The 24,561-nt window shown below is 43.9% G+C and overlaps 1 protein-coding gene and 1 long non-coding RNA gene across 4 annotated transcripts in view; one reads left to right on the forward strand and one right to left on the reverse strand.

Annotated features, from left to right (window-relative positions):
• Positions 1–1,388: 1,388 nt before the first annotated feature.
• LOC128783130 (uncharacterized) lies at positions 1,389–6,826 on the reverse strand. The gene is made up of 2 exons (XR_008429012.1): positions 4,896–6,826; positions 1,389–4,613 (listed from the first exon to the last, which is right to left on the reverse strand). It is a non-coding gene; the product is annotated as an uncharacterized LOC128783130 (long non-coding RNA).
• A 535-nt stretch (positions 6,827–7,361) lies between these two features.
• RAB30 (RAB30, member RAS oncogene family) overlaps positions 7,362–24,561 on the forward strand; it is a 48,766-nt gene continuing 31,566 nt past the window's right edge. Inside the window, exons 1-2 of one of the 3 annotated variants that reach the window (XM_053935008.1) lie at positions 7,362–7,846; positions 21,103–21,202. The gene's annotated coding sequence lies outside the window, so the exon portion shown is untranslated. The remainder of the gene's footprint in view (positions 7,847–21,102; positions 21,203–24,561) is intronic. The other 2 variants (XM_053935007.1, XM_053935009.1) reach the window with 2 other exon arrangements.

A 24,561-nucleotide genomic window follows, 5' to 3' on the forward strand; every position in this document is an offset into this window, starting at 1 on the left:
CCTGGTCAGAAGGCTACACACAGCAAAACCACAAAAAGGCTGTGCCATGAGACCTAACACAGAAAAAATGTGGTTAACAAAAGCACCCATGTGCACAAGGGACACTGCTGCTCCTCCTCCACAAAATTAACAGTATCTTTAGACGCATGATTTAATGAGTCAGAGACTTCAACAACAAGGCAACAACTCTGGACTTCTGTCATGCACACGGCCAGCTGTTTTTTCTGCCATGGTGAAAACGCTCTAAAGCACTTCACAAACGTAATTCAAGTTCTAGAAAGCCACAGAACTACAAACCTCCTCCTCCAAACATCTGCAATGACCCACAGAAAAGCATACCCAGGGCAGGGAGTGCATATTAACACCCTGATTAAGACACTGATAGCTCCATACGCCATTCAAGGTAGTTGCATTAGTGTGAAAGGGAATTTTGTACTGCAGCATGGGAAGGCAAGGGCAGGAGGTAACACCAAACTCCTCAAACTACCAATGCCACTGCTGCCTTGCTTCATGCAACTGCATTTTTCCAGAGATCAGAAGCATGGAATGCAAGTAATTGCACCACCTGGGAATGCATGCCCAGAGGCTCTACTAGAAACAAAACAATGCTGATACCCCTGAAAACAGAATATGAGGGTTAAGACTACCTTGAGCAAGGTTGCTTAAGTCATCAACTACACATCTCTATGCTATCTTTCCTGTGTTGTGGCACATCAGATCTATTAAGACATGAAGAATATATCTTTCCCACCTTATGTTCATTCTAGGTGTTGCGCATGCAGAACAAGGTTCAGAAATCATTCTGAGTCACGCAACTCAGCAGGTAAAGTGTGCAACACTAATGTGACCAAGTTTAAATCTCTGCAAGAGCAGTATAACATTACCTTTTTCATAAAGTTGTGCATCAGGAAACCAAGGGCTGCAAGAGTAGCCACTGAATTCATGAGGAAGCAGGTTTGTGTAACCTATGTGGACTGCAGCCCACACATCAAGGTTAGCTCCTCACTAGCAATCCACTAAATTACATCCTTAAGACACCACATGTAAATAACTTGACAAAATGGAGCAAGTGAAACCATGTGAGTGGAAACTTGGCCAGGAACCTGAGATACTTACTGTCACTGCCAGTTTTCCAGGAAGAAGCATTTGCAAATAAACAGCAAAAAACCCCACGCAAAAATGAAAGAGTCAACCAGTGGTAACATACAGAAATACTAGAAGTTTGGGTAAAGAGTCCAGGGCTAGGAAGAGAGCAAACCCAGGGAACTGTGGCACAGGCAACACAATCAAATGTTGCTGTCCTAGGAACCGCGTGTTTTTTCGCAGTGCAGTATTTACCCAAAAGGAAATGGGTTTGTGTGTACGGAGGAATGCTCTGACTACAATGCTGTTGTTTAGGTACTCACTGCCCAAGCTTGTATTTTAAACTGAATCATAGAGGAAGCAACATGTAATTTTGCACCACTGCACTCAAACAGCTGAAGAACCCAAAGACACTTGCACACACGATCAGGGATTCCATCAATTTAGGTGTGGGACTTCCTTTGAAAATTAGTAATGGTGCATCACTTCACATAAACATAGCTGCTAAAATTAAATGTTAACCTCTGGTTATGGCTTTCACTCTCCCTTCATCCAACACTCTTCCCCTACAACCTTACAAAAGGGCCAAATAACAGTGCTGGACACTTGCCATAACCAAAGGCTTGTATTGCCCTTGTCAAAAGAGGTAATTTCCCAAAATGCATTCCTTCAATGAACATATTCTTAGTGAGCTTTTAATTTCAGTAAAATTTATGTGGCCCTTAAAAATCCTGTTCTCTCTCCTCCCACTTTTTTTTTTTTTTTCAATGTTGAAAGACATAAAAGCTAGTACCATGCTTGAAAGTTTGTCAGCTCAGGAACTGCTCTCCTGGCATGGACAAGCCCATCAACTAAACAGTATCAGTTACCAACTCAGGTTTACCACACCACAACATAAATAGATCTTCCCTGGATTAGTGACAACTGAGTCAGGTCCACACCAACCATAACCTCTGTGGGATACACTCTACCTGCTTTATGTAATACAGGATTTCATCAAGATTTGTGCTGCAGAGGGCAGTGCACATAGAAAATACATCTAAACATGCACTTCAAGTGTTTCTTGTTCCACATGGAAGTGCTCAGGGCACCCACTGTATATATTAAAGTCAGAACAGTGGCAGCCAAAGGATTTACGCTCAGCCCTCAGTCTATCTGAGCCACATTTGTGTGCCATTATCCAGCAATCCAGGGGTGGTGAAGGCTTATCTTCAGTGCACAGTTACAATCAGCCAGCTGGCTCTGCAGGAGTTAGGTGGACCAAGAAAAGCTATTGTTCCAAGAACTAAGAGTATTTGACAAAAACTGAAGCTGTTTGGATGGTTCTGATCTGGGTAGTGACATATATCCTTTTAAGAGAAATGCAGTCTGCCTACAGCCTTACGGTCTTTAGTGGCCATGTCAGGCCATCTCACCTTAAGAAATATATCTGTGTGTAGCTAGCAGCTGCAGACCTTTTGATTCCCCTTGTGTTTAGCAAGTTCTTCCCACTGCTAGTGTGCCTTCCAAAAGGGAGCTTCCCACAACTGGAGTCTTGGAGCCTCCTGTACTTCAGCTGCCAGCAGCTTTTCAGTGTCCTGACTAGCCCTTTTATGTTCTGCATATTGTGATTATCTTCCCCAGTATCTAAAATAAAATCTATTTCCTGTTTCAGTATTAGATGAGCTCTTTTTTCAACTGAGTTCGTTAGAGTGAACTGAACAAGTTCGAAGCTGTGGAAGCAACCACCTTTCTCTCTCTACTCAGTTCTTTCAGATACCAGATCTTAAGAACACAGGGACTTGCAGCAGCCTGCACACCCTTTTCTGTTGTGTAACTGTATTGAACTGCTGCCATGTTTCAGCTGAAGAACACGTCCATCCTAACTTGACTCTTCACTGCTCTTAGAGCACTCTTCTTTCTGCTGAAAGACAAAAGAAGGGTAACACCTTATAATTAGTCATTAGAATTATTTCCAGAATTGCTTTACATTCGTTTGGCTATGCACAAATACTAGGCTCTTCAAGGTATTGGTTTAACAGCTGACTCCCCACATTTTCATTTAGCAGACTTTAAAAATGCAGAGAAGCCTTCCACTCTTTCCTGTTTTTCCAAGCTCACAATGTATTCTTATCATTATCATTAAGATACTTGGAAACAGTAATGCGATATACAAGTACTTACCTGTTCTTCCTAGCTGAACTCATCCTCTCACCTTTCCCCTTGCAGCTCCAGAAACTTCTTGGGAAAGTTCCAGCTCCATAGGAAACAAAATAAACCAACCTGCATCACAGCTTCTTCATCCACTATCATCTGAGCAGTAACTTTAATTTGAAAGGATTTACACCCTTCCCCCACAGGTTTTGAAATAAGCAGTTGGTCAGTGACACTTCCACTCCTTCCCCCAAAGGGACTGCAGACAACTATGTTTTACAGCCAGGATAATTTAAAAAAGAGGATCTTAAAACAAAATTTACGTGCCAAGACGAGCATAGATGGTATCACTCTTAGAAACCATATTCCACTTTGTTTCAGTGCATATGCAAATCTTTTTGTCCAGTTAATTTGTATACCAGGAATGACATTATGCCTGACCATCATTTCCAAGGACCCCGACAGTTTTCTGTGCTGCACTGTGGATGTGACAGTGACAGTAGACTTGACCACCATACACCTTAAAAATTATGACATGATGTATTAGTACACTTCATCTTGAAATCTGTATTTCTTATGCAGCCTGGCTTTGTATACCACCCAGTGAATACTCTATTTAAGCATCCAAATGCTTGGTTTCTTTAAGAGCAAACTTGTCAGAATGAGCACTGAGACAAGAATACAGGCTTCTTGTAAGAACTTGGATTAAACTTAGACTGAGCATTTTCTTCTTTGAGCAATGTGATCACATTCCTACTTAACTTCCTCATCCCTCCTTCAGGATCTTCCAACTGATTCCAGGTCAGGAAACAGGGTGGTTGCTTACCAGAGTCCACCAAAATCACGTCACAAAGACAACCCATAGGTATTGCAGTGCAGGATGTCAGCATAGTAAAGTACACACTAACCTCTCCGCTGCATAGGCTGAGGACCACAGAGACAGAGGAGTAGGTTTTCATTAACAGCATTAAAGCAGAGCATACTGATGTTTAGGAAAAGCCACAGGTGGGTTTTTAGTTCTACTGTCACCTTCTGTCTTTTCATATGAGATGCAGCCACAGCACCTATTTCTGCAATAGGACTGTAAGCTTCTTACAGACATTGCAATTAAGGCCTGTTGGGTCAGGATAGATTTGGACATTGGCACTTTCAGGTGAACAGATTATCCAAGTCTGAGATATGTAACACAGGTTTCATCATTAACATGTCTGACAAGCTGTGACCAACAAGTAAGATCCATACATTGACAAGTATCAAATCCTCCAAAACAGACCAAAGTGAACAACACACACAGAGAAAACTTGTTTTACTTCTCTCTTGCATCAGGTGCTCATCTGGGTCTTTCTGAAGTAATTTATTTTTTCCTACTTTAGATGAGACATCAGTGGCACCTACATCTACAGATAAAGAAATAAGATATAAATAACAAAATACAATCATCTGTGGTGTGCACAGCATCCTCCTCAGAGCAGCAGCACTGACTGCAGGGGGATGGGGAGGGAGCGAATGGAACCACTGCAGGTAAAACCAATTGTTTCTAAACCAGTTTAACAAAACATACTGTCATTTGGCCAGCAGACCATCCTGGATGAGAATTTCACATGCACTTTTTCTGACAGTTATAGAAAAGATAAGCAAGCTTGACCCAACCACTCCACTCCAATATTTATCATCCTTACCAGGTATCAGCTGCAGAGATAAAAGCAGAGGCCTAAAGTCTACAGCGGACAACAGCTGTGACAGAAGTCATTGTGCCCTTTATTTCACCCACAGCTCACCTAACCAAAAGTATGTGTGTAGAGGAGAAACAGAATTAGGAAAGAAATAAAAGGGGCTGTACTTGTAATTCAGAATTCTCCAGATGTATGGAACTATTGATGCTACAAATTTTATTAACGGAGCATTACACCCCCACCACTCCTTTTCTTCAGTGAGGAGTATGATAAAACAGGAGAACCTGCCTGTGAGGAGAAGCACCCTCAGAACACTGGACTTTTTGCAGGATGGCATGCAACTGGTTCAGCTTCTTTAACTAGAGAGAGCTGCATCTAAAGTGATAAAAGCATAGCACACATTTCTGTAGTACCAGCAAATCTTGAAAGGCTGCAATGTTCAGGCGAAGTATCTGCACCACAGAACATCTCACAACATCCTTCCTCCAGCACTCATGTATCCTGTAGCAAACACACCACCTGTGTAGTTACTGGGCAGCAATGCCCTGAGCAAATGCCTTGTACTTACCTCCAGGAGGAGCTAAAGAATGAAATACACCCTTGTGACTCCATTTTACCTGAGCTGTACCACTACTGGACTTTTGCCAAGACTTCAAGCAATCCTGCAAAACTCTTCAAAACCCTTTCCAATTAAGTATCCTCTTGGCATAATGAAGTGCTTTATTTCACAGGAATCAGCTGTAACTAGAAAGCGTATTATTTCACAAGCCATGCAACACTTTGACCATCTTCCCTTCCAGTTTTGAGCACAGGCCTTCCACACATGGTTTCAGGAAACTCCAGTCCCTTTAAGGCTCACAGAACTTTGATTACTCTTTCATTTGATGAACAAGTATTTCCCATTCCCCAGCACAAAAGACTACCACAAGCAGGGATAATGTTCACTACAAGAAAGTCTAAAACCACTGCTCAAAATTCCATCCTACGTCCTGCATGCCAGCCAGAGGGCTGAAGCTAAGACAGCACCTAGTCAGCTGGCTAAGCCATGCCAACATGAGACAGCAATCCCAGGCAAAACAGTGGGGAAGCAAGTCGGCTTGGCTGCTCCCATACTATGCTGAGATGTCTTACATCATATCATCTGCTCTCTCAGCTTTTTTCAAACATGATTTACGTGTCTATGGACATAGAATTATACATTTGGGTTGGAAGTGACCTCAAAGACCATCTGGTTGCAACCCTCTCCTGCCATGGACAGGGACACCCTCCAGTAGACCAGGCTGCCCAGTGCCCCATTCAGCCTGGCCTTGAACAGTTCTAGGGATGGGGCATTCACAGCTTCTCTGGGCAACCTGTGCCAGTGCCTCACCCCCCTCACAGTAAAGAATTTCTGCCTTATATCTGATCTCAACCTACCCTCTTCCAGACATACTAAGGACTTTAAAAGGAAGCAAAGCTCCTCCTGCTGGTCACGCTAAGCCGTATGTCTCTGACAACCAGACACCATTAGTGCAATTATCAGGCAGCAGACAGAGTCAGAACCCTCAAAAAACCCCCTCAAACCAGCGATGCGCAGGCTGTCACCTGGTGTGCGACAAGGACAATCTGCTGCCTGAGGGGAGCCGCCCCACCAAAGCCAGGCCTGCTCTTTAACCCACGGTGCGCACTTGATCCAAGGGCCAAGCACTGTGGCTGCTACAGCCCCGCACGGGCCCCTCTCCCCGGAAGGCGCGGGGGGCACATCCCCAAGAGCGACCGGGTCCGCCCCGGCTCCTGCGCCACACAGAGCGGCCTCCGTCCGCGACCAGCACCGCCCCGGCAGCCGGGACCGCCCGCCGCTTCACCGCCACGCCGCCCGCTCCTGCCGCGCACCCACCGCAGCCGTGCGGGCCCCTCCAAGCCCCGGGGCAGACTCTCATCCCACGGCCCCGCTCCCACCACAGAGAGGCGCTGCCTCACCCAGAGCCGGCAGTCACCGAGTGACAATCGGCCGTGTCCTCCAGGGGACCCCTCTCCTACCCGCCGCGCCCCTCAGGCTATTCCTCAGCCTCCCCTTTCTTTTTCACCCGCTCGCACAAGCTCTTTCTTGCCCCTTAAACGAAGACAGGACTCCCACCCTTCCCCCTTTTCCGACATCTTAACCCGGCTCCCCGACCGCTCCTCCGGAGCTAAGCGTCCCACGCCATCAACATGGCGGCGGCCACCGCCTCCTTCCCTACTCCGCTTCCCAGGGCGGCCGCGCGGCGCGGGATCTGCCGGGAAATGGAGTCCACGCCCTGCACGCTACTGCGATGTGGTTGCCGAACAGAAACTACAAAACCCAGAAGACCCCGCTGGCAAGGGGCGCCAGCCAATGGCGAGGCGGCAGCGCGGGCAGTGGCCCCGCCCCGGCGGGCGAGAGGGGTGATGTCATTGCCCAGCGGGGGCCGCGGGGGCGCGCCGCGCGCCGCCGCTCATTGTGCTCGGCCGGTGCCGCGTCCGCTGCCGGACACGGCGGGGGGGCCGCGCTCCCGCTCCTGCGCTGCCTGGGGCGGGCGGCCCTGCACGCATCCCCGCAGACGGCTGCCTTGCGCCGAGCCCTGCAGCTCCTGTCCCGGGCGTCCTGGCCCCAGGGCGGCTCGACAGCGTTCCGGAGGGCTGCGCTGCGCTGCACGGGCGGTGGGGACTGAACACCCATCCTCGAGCGGGACTGCCTTGCTCCCGACCCCGCTGCACCCATTCCGGGGAGCTGCCCTGCGCCGGGAGGGTGGCCGGCACCCATCCCAGTGGAAGTGGGCTGCCTCGCGCTCATCTCCGCGGTCCGCACCTAGCCCGGCGTGCGGGGGCTGCAGCGCCCGGCCCCGCTATCCCCAGCGTGCGGCAGCCCGGGGCTGCCGCTTCTTCCCATTGCCGCTGACCGGCTCCTGGCTCCCGCCTCGTTTTATGGTCGTGGAGAGGGAGGAAAAATCCCAAACCAGGTGAGTTCTGTGCTCCTCTTCTCTTTTTGTGTGCTTTTCCTTGTCCCGTTACCTCCTCCCTCCCAGGCCCCCATCTCCCGGTGCCCTTTCCCGCACTGTGCGTTCCTCAGCGGCGAGCAGCGCTGCCGGGCGGGACTGCGCTGTCGTTCCCTGGTCCTGCTGAAAAAGGAGGGGCGGAGGGACGGGAAGGGGAAAAAAGCCCTAACCCGCTGCGTGGTCTCATCCCGCGGGGATGAGTCCCTCTCGCCGCTCTTCGGGCCCGGCGGCTGCTCCGCCGCCGCGCTGCGCGTCCCGCAGCCCCCGGGAAACTCCCGCAACTCCGGGATGCTCCGGGCGCCCCGAAGCTGCGCGGATCCGACCCGGCGGGAAGCCCTGTCTCGTTTGTCTCCCTCACTGGATAAGAGTGGAAAATAAGATAGATTTTAAATTGCTGTCGTTAAACGCTGCGGAGCCTGCGAGAGCCGGGCTCCTGCGGACAGAATAAATACGAGGTGTGCTTTAGGGTGGTTTTGGGGGCGTTGGTGTGCTGTCGTGCGGCTTCGTTGCTTTGACACTGCTATTCCTCCCCTCTTTCAGAGAAACGGGGGAGATTTGAATCCAACTGACTCGCAGTCCTGGCTGTGTGCAGGTTTCTTTTCCAAGTCATGAGTTAGTATCTTAAAAATTCTTAGCTGGACAGTCTGATGTTTTATTTCAACTTTCAAACTACTGTTCTGATATTTTTCACTTTTATCGTAAATACAAGAAGTGCCTCTATTTTAAATTTTGTAGAAATTTTGTGGTCCAGCAGAGCTTCATTTTAGTGTGGCTTTTTATTTGTTTCCCTGTTCCTTGCGGTTTGTGAGGTGCAATTTGGATCTTTACTTGAACAGTGCTAAGGTATTAGTACAACATAAAAGATTTTTTTTGTTATTATGTGACATCAGAAGGTTTTATCCCCTTCTATAACTAAATTACTTCTGCAATTGCCAGTGGACCCCAGACACCTCATTTTGTGCTGGTTGCAATGAAATGTGTGCACACAGAGGGGTCCTGCTCGCTTCAAGTCTGTCAGTATCTTTCAGTGCCTTTTAAAGTTAATCCCCACCAAAGCCCCACTTGGAGGCTGTTCTGAGAGCAGCAAGAGAGTGTGCAGCTGAGCTGATATTTTTAATTTTTTTCCTCCCCTCTGCTGCCTATTTGCTTCTGCGCTTCTCTTGTGTAACTGGCACTGTGTGTCCTCTGGCAGGGCTCTCCCTGGAATTGCAGTGCTGGGGAGAGGGTGACATGAGTGCAGTGGGGACAATGAAGCTCCCTGTTTGGTTTGCTCAAAGTGTTTGTAAACACCCAGGCAGTGTTGGGGTGTCCGTATGCAAGGGATGGTGCTTTACAACTTCCCTTTTTCCAGGGGGATAAACATGCTGCATCCACACCTCCTTGCATTTATTTTAACTGTGTTTTTTCCTTCCTCTTTAGTACTGACTCAATGGGGAAGAACAACAGTGCACACAGACGTTGCCTTTGGTTGGTCTTTTTTTAACGTTTTTGTTTCCTGGAATGGCATTTCCCCCTTTATTTTACATGGCAGGGAACAGATAATCTGATAGAGGGTTTCCCATCTTGGCTGTAAAAGGAGAAGTTTTATAGCAGTGATTTTGTTAGCTTGGGATAGAAGGCACTGGATATGAAGTAATAATTTGAAAGTGTAGGCTGGGAATTGTTCTGGGAAATACTGATTTAGAAGCTGGTGAGAACAAGCAAAGAATCCATCGCAAGGGATTTTGCATTTAAATAATACAATTTTTGTGATACCAATCTTTTAAAATTTTGTTTTCATCTTTCTATATGTATATCTCTTGAACAAAACAAGCATAAATAGCAGTACATATTTGTATGTTTTTCAAAATTTATTACATTTGTTGGATTCAGAAAGACTTGTGACAATGCATGCTAGCATTTTCAAACTATTATACTATATCAGGAGGTAGATTAAAAATGTACCTCAGAAATATACACTATTGTATTAATCAGCTGAAATTTTGCCTTTCAGAAACTGAAATATAAAAAGGGACAAAAAGCTGAAAATCACTCAATGATTGCTGTGACTCAACCCAGATGAGCTAGGGGACCCTTCCTCTTGTCCCACAAAGACCTAAATGCAGTGTATGTGTTTACTCTGAATCAAGAATTCTTCAAAATGCCAGTTGCTGGAAGCAAAGAAAATATCCCAGGAAGGCAGCACTAAACATTTCCTCATGTCTTTAACTTTTTCCCTCCCTTTCTTACTCATGTCAAGTTTCTGAAGGGAAATTTAAGATTAGGTGTTCTCATAGTCATACTCTCCAGAGTTTTCTTGTATTTTAGGCCTGTTCCTCATGAAATTGAGTATGATGCCAATTTTTGGCTTCCTAGTGAAGCCAGAAATCACATCCTTGCAAATTGGTTTTATGAGCATCATCTGTGTGCCCTGAACTGTGTTAAATTGCCTGTCCCAGAAGTGTTGCTGCCCTGGGATGCTTGGGTGTCACCCAGCCTCATGTACAGGGGAGCCCAAAGGCTGGTGAGATGAGGGAAACTGGGAAGAGCCAGAGCTGGGCCAGCCTTGCTGACTTTTCAGTTTAGCTTTCCTCTTTGATCCAGAGATGAGCTATGACACAGGGATTTCTGTAGCCTGGAGCTGGAATCTGGTGAGACAGCTGAAGTTCCTGAAGCCAGAGGTGGATGGCTGAAGGTGGCTCTTCAGGGAGGAGCTGCGGAGTCGCTTCCCAAACAAGCAAAGGGAGAAAGGCGAATGCAAGCAAACAACCCCCATTTGTCACCCTGCTGTGAAAGAGCTTTTCTCTGTTGGCTGCTCTGTGATGTGTGCTCCCCATCTTCCCAGACCCAGCTGCAGGTGGTAGGTATTGCTCACAGCCTGAGCTGGAGTGTGGTGGCTCTCTAGTGCAAGCTGTAGAGAGCGCATGGTTTCAGCTCTGGAGCTGCCTTGGTTTGGGTCCTTGCTGGGACAGCCAAGCTGGCATCCATCAACTGGCAAATTGAGACACTTGCTCTGAGTTTTGTGGTGTGTCCCAGAGACGTGTATTTGCAGCAGGGTTTTTTTTGTGGGAGGCATAGGTTTGTTAGCATTTCCTTATTTTTACATAAAATGTAACCAAACAAGAAATTATAATAGCTGGGATCTAGTTTGATTCTATTTCTCATTTTAAGGCTTATTGCCTTTTTTTAAGGACAGGACCAGCAGTTTGAGTGCAAGCCTTGCTCTCTGTGAGTACAGAAGGAGGAGTGGGGAGCGTGCTAGATGCTAGTTCGTGCATGTTGTCAAATAACCACCCAGGCAGTGAGAAAATTAGAGAGATTCATTGCAACTGTGTGGATGGCGTGGCAGGAGTACAGAAAGTAGCACAGGATGGGCATACCTTGCAGTGATGAAGCTCCTTAATACTGATGCTTGTATGGAGGTTTGCAAAACTTTGGAACAGGAAATTTAGGAGACAGTAAAATAATTTCCTATATTACAGATGGGTTTCTGACACCAAAAACATCGGCCCAGTTGGAGAGGTCTTGAGGCAGAGATGCTCAGCAACAGCTCTGCTTTGGCTGGAGGGCAGACGAGATGACCTGAGGCAGTGTTTGATTTACTTTCTAGTTTCCACAATTTCATTTTGCAGCAAGTCATTTAGCTTCCCGCTCCCTCCCAGTGCTTCTGTCAATAACTAACTAAATTCTCATTTTATTTTTAATGGCTCTTTTACAGTGGGAAAGAAGTGGTCTGTCATGTTTATCATATAATCCTGGTTGGCCTGTGCATAAATCATGAATTTAAAGTCGAGGGAGGGAAGGGGTTGAGTCAAATATTCCCCAGGTGCTAATATGTTGAAATAATTAGGGCAGAACAAGGATAAAACTTGTCCCTTAAAATCATTATCAGCTTTTAAACAGTCAAGACCACACTGAAGTCTGTTGCTGTTGCAGTAGTTTCATAACTAATCTGTGCTATTAAACATTGGCCCTGCATAAGGTATTAGTGAGATTTGTGTTGTAATGTCATTTGATTTCACCTTGCATAGATAAAAATAATTAGTGAGCTTTGCTGCTTTGAGCTGAGCAGAGATATTTAGGTTGTGAACAGCTTGAGATTCCTTTGCTATTTGTCATCTCACCTCTCCTGAAGTTACTGCTTTTACTACTCTGCAGAGGTGCACTCTTCCCTAATATACTTAAGGCAAAATTTAAACCTATTTAAAACCTATTTAACCTAGCTATTAGTTTCCTGAGATAATTAGGGAATACTTGTACAAAGAGAGGAGAAAACCTTCAGTAAGGTCTCACAGAAATCTGCCGCTGTCCTTTTAAACATCACAGGATACCCTGTTTATTTTCTTTCCTTTTAGCAGAAATACTGTCTTTTGAGTACTGCTGAACTAAAAAGTTAACTGTAACCTTTAAGTATCTGAATAGTGTTTTCTTTTAGACCTTGAAAAGAGAAATGAGAAAAGGGAAGAGAGAAGAGGAAAGGCTGTGCTGGCATGAAAAAAGATGAGCTTGTGCATGGTTTCTTAAAAGACTGTATCCTGCAGGCTGAATTTAAAAGGGGAGGAAAAAAAAAAAGAGGTGTTAGAGATGCCAAAGTACGGAAGTCAAGCAGTGCTTGGGTTACTGTGTCCTGCTAAAGATGCCCTCCACAGAGAGAGGGACTTCATGCAGGGCCCCAGCAGCCCAACCCACTGCTGCACTGTGCTGCTTCTCCTCTGCAATGAAGGTTCCAAAAACTAAACTCTGCTTTTTTTGATTAAGCAAAAACTCAGTTTGTCAAAGGGCAGCATGTGTACATTTAAAGTGGGAGTATTTCTTGATATAAATCCAGACTGTTGTTTGTAAAAGAGAATTGTCATGGAACTACCATCCTGTAGGCTGGTGCTGAGCCTTGATGCCAATTTTTTTTTAACAGTGCAGAAAATGAATCTGTCTGTGTATGAGAGTCTTGCATCCCCCACAGTAACAACCATTTGCATGTGCTTGCAGAAAAAAAAAAAGGAGCTTTTATTGCTTTGGCAGGAGGGATTACCCTGTTACCTGGCTCTGGGAGGATGGGACCCCTCTCCAGAGTAATCAAGCACTTAGAATAGAATATTTTCAGTTGGAAGGAACGTACAAGGATCATCTAGTTCAGGGCTGACCATAAACATGTTAAGGGCATTGTCCAAATGTCTCTTGAGCACTGACAGGCTGGGGTATAGACCCCCTCTCTAGGAAGCCTGTTGCAGTGTTTCACCATTCTCTTGGTCAAGAAATACTTTATGTCCAGTCAGAACCTTCTCTGGTGCCATTTTGAACCATTGCTATGCATCTTATCACTGGGTACCAGGGGGAAGAGATCAGCGTCTCTCTTTCCACATCCATTCCTCAGGAAGCTTCAGGGAGCAATGAGGTCACCTCTTTTCTCCAAACCAGAGAATCTCAAAGCCTTCACTGCTGTCCATAGTGCTCTTCCAGCCCTGACAAAGCTGTTTGGGGTTGTACAGGATGTTTCACTACTTAGTGGGGTGTTGCTGAAGAGACAGCACCAGCTCCAGGGGAGCTGCTAATGTCCTTGTTCCCACCTCCTTTATCCCTGTTTGTTTTCCATCTGCCTGACCCTCTTGCTCCAATGCAGCCACCCCAGCTGCACCTTCAAGAGCTTGGATACTCCCAGACTACAAATAAATCTGAGGAGTAGGTGTAAATGGAGACTTTAACTGAAAAGGATGTGATGCCTATAGAAAACAGATTATTAGAGGTGCTGAGTAGAAGAATTTGGGTCTGGTTAGTAGACATGTTTCATTATGGATAAGACATGTTAAGTTTCATGTCTCACCCTACATGAGACATGAAACTTAAGGCATGGGAACTTATCAAACCCTCCTGTCTTTTCAATGGTCATTCTTTTGCTCCAAATAGTCATTTATCCATAAATATGAGTGTGATGAGAGATCCAGAAAAATCTGTGCTCCAGAAAATCCCAGATCCATGCTTGGGACATAGGCCATTAGTTGAGATGTGAACATCAGCATTCAGATTTACAACCAATCAAAGAAAACTTAAAGGATTGCCAGGATTAGAAAAGAGATTTTGGGCTTGCTGTATTGCAAAGAACGTTTTCAGTAATGAAAAGCGGACTTGAAAAATAATCATTAGCACTTCTCTGTGATTTAAATTTCATTGCCTGAACTTGGAGAAATGGAAAATAGATCAGTCAAGTCTTTTCATCTAACGAGTTTTTAAAGAAAGACAGATTTGTGTCTAATTAGTGAGAATTTCTTCATGGTGCTTCTAGGGCCTGAAGAGTGGTGTTTTCATGACAGTTGGGGCTGCATGGGAATATTTACTGAAAATAACCTGCTTACTTAAAAACATGGTAAGACAACCTTGTATAACCTGAATTGACATCAAGAAATCCACTCTGACATCTCCATACTGTGTGGTCTTATTTTCCTGTTGCTTTCTGATGGTGGAAGGGCGTTGTAAGTTCCTTCTTCTCCAATACTGGAGATTGCGACTTTATTATAATACCCACTGAACTTGATTAACTGAGAGAGAGGACAACTACCACTGGAAAAAATAATTATTTTTCTGTTGTTCTTGCTTTACAGCTATTAACACAAATACCTGAAAAGTAAATATAGGCTTGAAAAAGCTTTCCTGGCTCATTTGGTATCCCTGCTAGTCATCTGGAGACATCAGATTATTCCATCCTGAGACGAGTAATCTTTAGAGGTGAGAATCAGGTAGCCTGAAATTGCTGTGGGGGTGTCAGTTCATTTTTGCATATTGAGAAGAAGGTTAAAAGAATTAACATCAGCCTTTTTATTCTTGCATCCCCCCTGAAGTTCACGGTACAATGTGTCCTGTGGAGAAAAGGTGTAAATTCAGATAAACCTGTGGTAATGAGTTTATTTAAACCCTAGCAAAGATTAGAGAAATCTCTAGCTGTCACAAAAAGGTAAGGGAAGGTTTGGGATTTCTGTGTTACTATGTACTGCTGAGGACATCAGAATAGTCAGCATCTGGTTCACTGGAGATGTAGCAGCGAGTTCAACCTGTGTGCTGATGGCTTTGGGCTCTGCTGTTCTTCTCTGTAATCCCTTTTTCTGTGGCATAATTACAGAGAGTGCTTTTACTCTAAAGGGGATGTTTTGACACAGTTTGCAGCTAATTCCATATTTTCTGTCTAAAATGCACTCAAGTGCAGTGAGTATCTGCACCATTGCAATTATTCCAGCCTTGTTGGCAGTAGCTGTCTTCTGTCTGTAGCTAACAAAAGATTGTGGTACCCTCTAATTTCTCACATATAAGAATCCTTACTGTAAATATTTGCTCTTGAGAGTGTTAAGTAGTTATGAGGGGGTTCTTGAACAATGTTGGGTCTATTGAAAAAGCCAAACATGTGAAGACTGTGTCAGAGTTACATGTACCAGCAGCTTGAAACTGTAGATGCAGAGTAGGTGCCTGATTTCTCTATTGCATTTGTTCTGAACAATTTGTTCCTTCTAAAAAGGGAAATGTGCCCATTCCCTTCAAGTCAGCAGTATTCACATTTCTAAAATGTGGTAATAGCATTTTGCTTGTATTGATGTGTTTGTGCACGCATAGCAAACCCCCAGATAAACACAGGTTTCTGTTAACTCATTAATTTCAGCAGGCGAACAGGAGTCTAAAGTTGAGCTCTTAACTCCAGGCTAATGGATTTCTGCTCAACCTATTTAGGAGAAGGAAGCATGAGCATAGGACTCGGATGGAAACTGCTTTGTGGGATCTGTAGGAGTGAAGTCTCGTCTTGTGTTGTGACCTGTGGTTGGCATACCCTGAACACCTTGTGCAGGGATGTAGTGTATGTTCAGTGCAGAAACAATCAGTGTCTTTTAGCAGTTGTTAACTCCAGATTCTGTCTCTTTGCCTATCACCCAAAACTGTAAAATAAACTTAAATATATCCATATTGTGATTCTGAGGTACTTCTCAGTATTTCCATTATGTTTGTAAATTACTTTTGCTACTGTAGAGTGTTTCCCTCTACTAGGAAATCCTACTTTCCTTTTCTTTTAAGTCGCAGTTCTATTGTCACAGTTCTGCAGGAAAGCTGTGTCTTGGTGCACTTGCACTTAGCTATGCGTGTCACTGGTCCCTATGTGTCGCTAGGAAGCACTGACAAAAATGTCTTCAAAATCATGGCTTGTGAGAAGGGTCTGCTGGGTCACATCCCTATGCTGGAGATGCTTGAGATTGCCCTGTCCTGTGCCATTATATGTGGTTATTATGGACCATTCCTGAATTTTCTACTGCAGATGTGAATGTAATATGGGGAACTTCTAAAGCTCTATTTCAAGCTGCTGCCTGGCCTTCATGCGTGCTTCTATCATGAATAACTTCACCTTGTTCATTGTGAGTATTCAGTCTTTTGTCAAGGGCCATCACATTTATATCAGTGTTGTCTCTGATCTGTTGTGCCTCTGGATTGGGAAACTGCTTGGATTAGTCTGTCTTAAAATTAATCTTTTTTTGCTAGGTTAACTTTTTGGGATAGCATCCTCAGGCTGATTAATTTTGCAGCCATGTGGGTGGTTAGCTAGTATTTAATAACAGTAAATAAAGGCATGTTTAAAACAAATCCCCCCTAGTTAAGAATTCGCAACTGAAGAAATTCAGAATAAATTGAGTATTGATTTGCACAATGAAATAACCAAGGAAAACATTCATCGTGGGCTGAAGCTAATTCTGTTAGAATAAACGAGGCTGATTGTGAAATAAATATTAAATAAAGCACCTCATTAAGTTCCGCAGTTTTGCAAAAGCTGTCGCCGTGGGGAGGAAGAACCTGGCGTGAATGATTGTTTGCTTACTGCAGCTGTCAGTCTTTGTGGGGGAGAGCTTGTTGCATCAGTTTGTGGAGTAGCCACTAGTAACCAGGTCATCCTGCTTAAATGTCAGGCTTCTTGCTGGAAAATGTGTGAAACTACATAAAAATTCTTTCCGTCTTCTTAGCACATTTCTCACAATATTTCTTGTTTTACTTGATGACATCAGTTCTTGGAGATACAGAGGAAGGTTTTAAAAATATCTCTCGGGCAATGCTGGGTGATGCTTAGCTAATGAATTTATTGATGTCTGCCTGATACTCCGGAGGGTTGATCCATTTCTCGTTTTTCCTCTGATGCAGTTTTTGAGTCATTAATCTCTTTATGGCTGCTCCTGTATTTTGTGTATAGATTGAGTTTTATTATCCATTAAAAGGTCTTTGGGCTAGAACTTCTGTTTGTTAGTCCCCACTTTCTACAGTGAAAAATCTGCAGTTTTCTACAGTCTGTAGGTGTTACTGTAATGTGAGCAACCAGTGCTGTAACTTGGGTGGGAATAGCCATTAGTAGTTTTGGGGAAACACAGTCTCCTTAATTTCATTGCAAATCAATTTATATGATTCACAATTTCCTCTAGAAATTACATCTTTTGTACTTTGAAGGCAAGACAATTGAATTCTGCATCTCTCTTGTGTTTACAGGCAAGTTGCTTCTAAACTTTGTTTTGTGGTTGCCTCCATGCATAAAATTGAGATAACCTCAGAGGGCTGCCTTGAATATTCATCAGTGATTTATTGTATGCCACTGAAAAGTGTTACCAGCAATGCTAATGAAGTTTATTACTCAGCCCCTCTGCTGCACAGTTATTGGTATTTCAAAGATCTGCAGTCTCCACAGTGAGCTCTAGCAAATTCTTGACTGGACTTAGCCTGTAGCTGACACTAATAACTTTGATTTATGTAGGGCTTTCCCTTTGGAAGAGCTCCAAAGAATTGTATAAACTGTAATGCAAGCCACAGTGTAAATATTGCCTTAGCAGCCACCAGCTATCAGGGAGGTGCTGTGTGATGGATATTGCAGTGCAGCTGGATATGAGGGGATAGCGAGGAAAAAAAAAAAAGAGTTCTGCAAGCGTTGGAGGTGACATAAGGAGAGAAGTAAGAAAACAAGCAGCCACTGCCTGAATTCTGACTTTTATCTTTGACATGATTGATTCCTATAGATCAAGTGAATCTCACATGAAAGGTGGTGTTTTTGTCGCAGCCTCATGATGCTGTGGTACTGGTTCAGTTGAAGTCGAGCAGAACAAGCCCTGCTAGCAACCAGGGTTTTCCTTTCATGCAGAGTGTGTGTGTTTGTTTCTGGATGTCTTAATTCAAATACTGGGCTGCAGCAATGTGTTTTCAGTGGTTCCTCAGGCTGGTGTGGTTGGCTCTGTGATGTCCTCCTCTTGCAGAGGCAAAAGGCACAGTTGCTTGGAGTTTGCCCTGTATATGATCCAAAAGACTTGAAAGCATACCCTCTTTACTATTAATGTCCCATTAACCCTAAATCCTTTGAGAAAGTGTAAATAACTTTGCAAAGATGTTTGCTTAGAATTTATAGTGTTCAATTGAGTTTGTTCACTGAATGGTGTAGCCTTGGCTTTTCCCCCTGAATCATAGGCACCCAAGTTGCATTGTCTAAATAACATTGTTATTTTAGGTCTCAGACACCATCATTGCAGAGAGGTAGCAGAGTCAGAAGTGGGTCATTTTGGTTAATTCCTCAAAGAAGGGTAAGATAAAACAGTGCCACCATGTACGATATAATCTGCCAGACCTGTTAGTGTTTTAGTGGAACTAGGCACAGGGCTTAAGGTGTCAGATCCCTTATTAATAAAGGAGTGGTTTGGCTTTTCTGTCCCATGCAGAAACATCTGTTTTAGAAAGGTTTGAGCACTTTCAACTCTGGCAGCTGAGTACTGCAGCTTCAATGGCTCAGAAACAGTAGATGGAGGTCCAGAAACCAGATAGCTAGAACTGGAAGCTGTGATTGGAACAGTTGGAAAATAAATGCATGGCTGCTAAGCGTGCTCTTGGTTGACAGGCACCAGTGTCCTGAACAACCAGCCAGCTGTAACCAAACAAAAAATGGCAAGAGCAGAGGTCAGCCCAATAGTGACAGTGTGGATGCTGATTTTGGGCTCATCCCACCCACCTAGATATCAAAAGAATTGTAGCAATCATATTGTTCTTTATAATTTTGCCAAAACACTCTTTCCTTCAGTAAATTCTGAGCCTGTTGGCCAGGTTAGATGATTGTAAAAGCTTGTTTTTCTTAGAAAACAGGGCTAAAGCGTGTATAATGCTTTGAGGAGCAGGAAGCTTGTTGAATTCAGATGCTTGGCAGTGCTCATCCAAAGATTGCCTGGCATGGAGTAGAGGTTGCATTGTATCATGTTTAGGCTTGATGTGGGCAAACGAATATTTCTTTTGGAGCACCTAATGGAGACCTCAGCAGTCAATAGAGCAGAGTTTGTGGCTTGGCTTTCTGCCTGGCTATAGGCTTACAGCCATCTTTACAACAAAAACAAAACGCGAAGTGTAATTATAGCCTGGTGGATGAATTTATATTTTTGGTATATTCTGTTACCAGGACTATTTTAAAGCCTCAGTGTCCAGGATTCTGGTCTTTCTAGATATTCAGTTCTGTATTTTCCTAGGCCATACCATTAAATATATGTATATTGATAAGAGTCAATGAGTGCATTAATGTTTAATTCAGTACATTTTTCAGTTTTAGGATCCCATTCATCCATATTGCTGTAATCGATTCCTCCTGGAAGTGCTGTGGTAATTAGAGGAGAGAATGATTTGCAAGCAGTGCTGTGACATGTGTAACCAACCTGTCTTGTTTTGAGCCTTTCATTACCTTAGCTTATGACTATAATTGTGTACCATCTCAAGCAGGAGTGGGAACTTTTCATTTGCATGTTAATGGCACTTTGTCTGGAAAGGTGCTACAGGGATTCAAGCGGTGCTATGCAGAAAAACCAACGTGCCCAGTAAGTGAACAATTTTGATGTTTAGTGGTTCAGACGTTGGTAATAATAAGGCTTTTTTCTTCTGATACAGCAAATGCATCTTTCAAATGGGCAAGACAATTGGTGTGGTTTAGAAAGAGAATTGTTACAGAGAACTCCTTCCTGTAATCAGCATCTGTCTCTTCTTAGGAAAGAGGAAAGTGCTTATAACTTGTGTGCCCTTTTGAAAGGGAGAATGTATTAATTGAGTCTTTATATGTGTTGTGGTACATGAAGATACGTTGGGAAAAGCTGTGTGCTGAAACTCACTGGCTTTCTCATGTGTGAGATGTGAAGCTTGTTTGGCATTTGAGGGCTTTGTCCAAGGCTCTGACATTTTACTCTCCAGCTTGTAGTTTTAAAAAGGAACATCTGTGATTTTATCCTAAGCCTAAAGTGGGTCCCAGTGTGCCTCAGTGTGGGATTGAGGTTGTTTGTCCTCTTGCAAAGAACAGGCTCATAAAGGCTATTTTGGTTGTTCCTGGGAAAGTAGACTCTCCATCACACTTCTGCTTTTGCGTGGGAAGGGCTCCCTCTGAAGGCACAGAAATCCCTGTAAATATCAAAAATGCATCTTGTGTCACATTTCAAATCCTTCATAATTCCCTACTCTCCTGCTGTTTGCAAGAAACCCAAGCCACATGCTTTCATCTCACCATCACCTCTCAGCCTGATGGATCCAAGAGGAATTGCCATTCTCTATAGGTCAGACCTGGAGGAAAATGAGTAACAGGGGCATAACAGCCTAACATTTCCATTTAGGAGCAGCTGAATGAGCCTCAAGAGGGGAGACCTGCTGCTTTAAATTAAGAGTGACCACTCAAGTGAGATTCCTTCTGCCTCCTGCCACTGTATGTTGCTGCAGCATCCCATGGTCTGTCATTGCATCCACAGTAGCTGTCAATGGCAAAATGCAGTTTCCACCTGTCAGAGCTCAGTGCTTTCTGATGGGTGACTGCAGGTTATGATCACTAAGAGGTAGGGAAAGGCCAGATAACAGCAGTATTTTTGTGCAGGGCAAAGCTCAGTGAGTGTTTTCAAGGAGACCAACCAGCTGAGAGGGAGAGCATGGTTGACAGGGCTGCTTTTGCTTCAGGATAATTAGTGGGATGTAGGCTAGGCTGTAAAATGAATGAGAAAAGTAATAACAAGGAGTTGGAGCCATAGAAAGAAGAACAACTGGAAACCCTGAAGATACAAATTGGGCAAATTGTGTTTTAACAGGATACCTTTTTTTTTTGGTTTGTTTGTGTGGGGATACCAGTGATCCAAGATGAGATCTATCAAGGCTAGAGAGGTACAATTCCAGTAACTGAGATGCGAGAAGATGCTGGGTTGGATTGGAATGATGGACGACTTTTTTTTTTTTTTTTTTTTTTTAAGGAGGCTTCGCTGCTGTACTTCTGCAGGAAATAACGCTCTTGCCAGCTGAAAGCAAACTAGTTCTTCATATGAATGATCTGTGTGAACAGCAAAGGTGCAGGTTGGTGAGGCTTTGGTTGGGAAGAGTAGGACTGTTCTGTGAGAAAAGGGAGGAGAGGGTTTAAGGGAAGCTGGGTGGTGTCAGTTTTAAGCTGGAAATCTGAAATCTTCTTAGGTAAGTATCAGCTACTTGAGAGCTGCATCAGCCAGTTCAGTTGCTGCACGTAGAACATTAAATCAGGATAGATTTAATAGTACTATATAGTATTTCTGTTTGAGTCTGGGGACAGAGGCACTAGTGTCTAGGAGAGGATTTGGACAGTTGCAGAGTAATGGGATGTGGCCTGTCTGCATGGAGAAATGGTGAAGACCCCAGGAAAGGCTGGGCCATCATGGATGGCCTGTCTTCTAGCACCTAGGAGTGAGTGGGAAGAGAAGGCAGAAGAAAGTATTATCTTCTCTGTTGTGGCAGCTATAGCTTTTATACAAAACTTAGTTAAAAGAGAAAATTTCCTGAATACGGTATAAAAATAGTTCCCATAGAAAAGCTCCAGCCCTATTACAACTTCCTTGGCAGACAAAGACAAAAATGCACATAGAGAGTATGATACCAGGGCAGAGGAAGGTGGGTATTGAGACTGCAGAATGAAAAGATACTCACCAATGATAGTAAAGAAAAGCAAAGCAGAGTTGGGGACGTCAGCAGGGAAAGTGAGGCTGGAGAGGTAAAATAGTTCAACAAAGATAATATGAGGCATAGGTCTGGATTACATGGGGTTATTTCTGAGTTTCTCTCTTTTGAACAAGTTACCTGATCTGTTACTTTTTCCCCATTTTGCCTCTGTGTACAGAGTGCTCAAAGATGGACAATAATTCTTAAGTAATCTTTCTATAGTACAGAGTATAGTCAGGCCACCAGCCCCAAATTCAGATTTTATCATGATACAGGCTTGAAGTTACTGTTAATGATGAGGAAAGGGGAATATGTACATACTGTTTATGAGCAACTTGCTCTCCTTTAAAATTTAAAGGATGTACAAGGGGGTAGGTATTAGATGGAAAGTGTGCTTGTAATAGTTAAATGTTGAGTGAAGCTTTTGACTTACTCCAACATTTTAAAAATGCCACAGGCTACTTTCAATGTGATAGACCAAAAAAAGAGATATATTCTCTCAAAGCACAAGTCGCATGTTGTTGGAGCCCCTACAACCTTCTGTACAATGTGGTATAAAGAAAACTCTTGTCATGCACATGGAGGTACCAACAAGGAGAAAACAAAACAAAGAAGAGTCCAACAAGTGTGTAAAGCAGAGACACCACCCACATAAGGTCTGCAACTCTTCTCTGGTGTTCTTACATAATCCAGCTAATGTTTGACTTAGTTTCATGTTGAGTGTTGGCTGTTGTAATGAACGAAGTAATAATTTCCTTCTATTCTATATTACATATTTAATTATGGCTTCCTAATTCCTATGTGCTTTTCACTACCAGGCTCTGAATGTGTCCATGAGTGTATTTGTGTTGAGGGTAAAGGGAATATTTGTAACCATGCTGAGACTTTATTTTGCTAGCTTTGGGGCAGATGTGAGTGGACACAGACCTGCTCCAAAAGCATGCACTGACTGCTTAAAAAACATTTGCTGACTGCTTAAGTGTAATTAAGATCCAAAAAAACCCCACAACCAAACAAAAAACCCCAAGCACAGTGCTTTCTGTGTGACCCCCATTATTTGCAACTCTTGTGTTGTACCTGGGAGCTCTCACTTGGTGCTTGCCCAATTTTGTGGGAAGGGAGAGAAGAGGTTATCAGTTGCTGAGAAAAGAGACCCAAATGAGTTTCAGGGAGCACTTGGAACTTCTGACTGTGACTTCAGGCAGTATGTGAGGCTCCTGCTGAATAGCATCAACAGGGCTGTGAACCAAAGCATGGAGTTAGCAAGCCCACAATGAAAACTTATATCTCTCCACTGGAGGTGAAGTTCTTCACTCCAAATGCTACATAGACTTTTTTTGGCTGTGGAACACTTGGCTTTGCCCCAAGCCCACCTACATCGCTATGCCAAAACCATACTCAAACCCTGTCCCCTTGCATTGCACCACAAATGAGATACTTGATCTTTAATGCCTAATGTTCCTTGATTGTTGTGGGCTGTTTGGTACTTTTGATAGTGAACCAAAAGCCTATTTGTGACTTACAAAGGCATGTTCTGTTACAGGTGGACGTGTTAGCTGGGGCTCTAGTGACTGTTGTTCAGGCTGGCGCTGGAACCTGATTCATGCTCAGGGTTTGAATTCAGATTCAGAGATCCATCACACAATTTTGCCAGCTTATGCACTTCCTTTGCAATTTTAAAAACAGAGGATGTTCTAACTTTTGGCAGAGATAACCTCATGGCTTTTATCTCTGTAGGTAGCTGGCAGGTGTCATTCCAGAGTTAGGGATAGTTTTTTGCCATTTGTTTTTCCTGCCCTCTTTTGCTGTGCTGGGCAGGGATGCTCCTCTCCGCAGTGCGGCTGGCTGGGCTCATGCCTTGGTGCTCCAACAGCATCTGCCTAGACATTCTTAGCCCAGATTCATCCCCTGTTCTTCCTGTTTCCCCTGTCTTTGCAACCTATAAATCTTATTTTTTCCTTTTATAATCATAATGTAAAATTGCCTCATAGTTTCTTTAAAAACACCTTTTTTTTTTCCCTTTTTGAACCTAGATTTTTACAGCTGTAACATGTTTCTGTTCACCATCATCTGTAGCAATTGAGAGTACTGCCAGCTAAGCAAATATTCCAGTCCAGATGAAGCCAGTTTTACAAGCCTTGTTACCCTGCCTGGATTCTTTACCATCACAGCAGCTTCTCTTTTGCTTTTTGTCATACATGTATCCAGTAGTTCAAGTTGCCTCATTTTCACTTGTTCTGCACATGACAGAGGCGCTGAGGAACTTAGGTTACAAGGGAGCAGCAGCACATGTTAAGAGGGAGGGTTTTTTTTTTTTTCCTTTGGAGAGAAGCTAAATAGATTGGAGGAAAGAGTAGTTTGAAAAGGTGGTTCAAAGCTGGAATCCTTATGTTCTTGCTGGAGTTAGCTGACTGCGATAAAATTGTGCGAGTCATTGTAATCCCTCTGTTTTCAAAGAGAAAACCAGTGACTTTTTATAAATTTGCTCTTAAAATTAAGATATAAGATAATGCTGTCGTTCAAGTTCCTAGCACAGAGCTTTGCAGGAGGGGTGGATTTGGGCTTGCAGTGCCATTTCAGGGCAGTGGAAAGAATAAAGTCTAAAGTGCTATATAGCACCTGTCCTGCAAGCAGTCAGCCAAGTATCTTCTTATATTCTGACTTGTGGTTTTGGTCTTTTACCTGCTAAAAAACCCGCTAAAAGGATAAATATGCACCAAATAGGAAAAAAAACCTATTCTGTTCTC

The sequence above is a fragment of the Vidua chalybeata genome, chromosome 2 (assembly GCF_026979565.1).
Source record: "Vidua chalybeata isolate OUT-0048 chromosome 2, bVidCha1 merged haplotype, whole genome shotgun sequence".
Taxonomy (NCBI): Eukaryota; Metazoa; Chordata; class Aves; order Passeriformes; family Viduidae; genus Vidua; species Vidua chalybeata.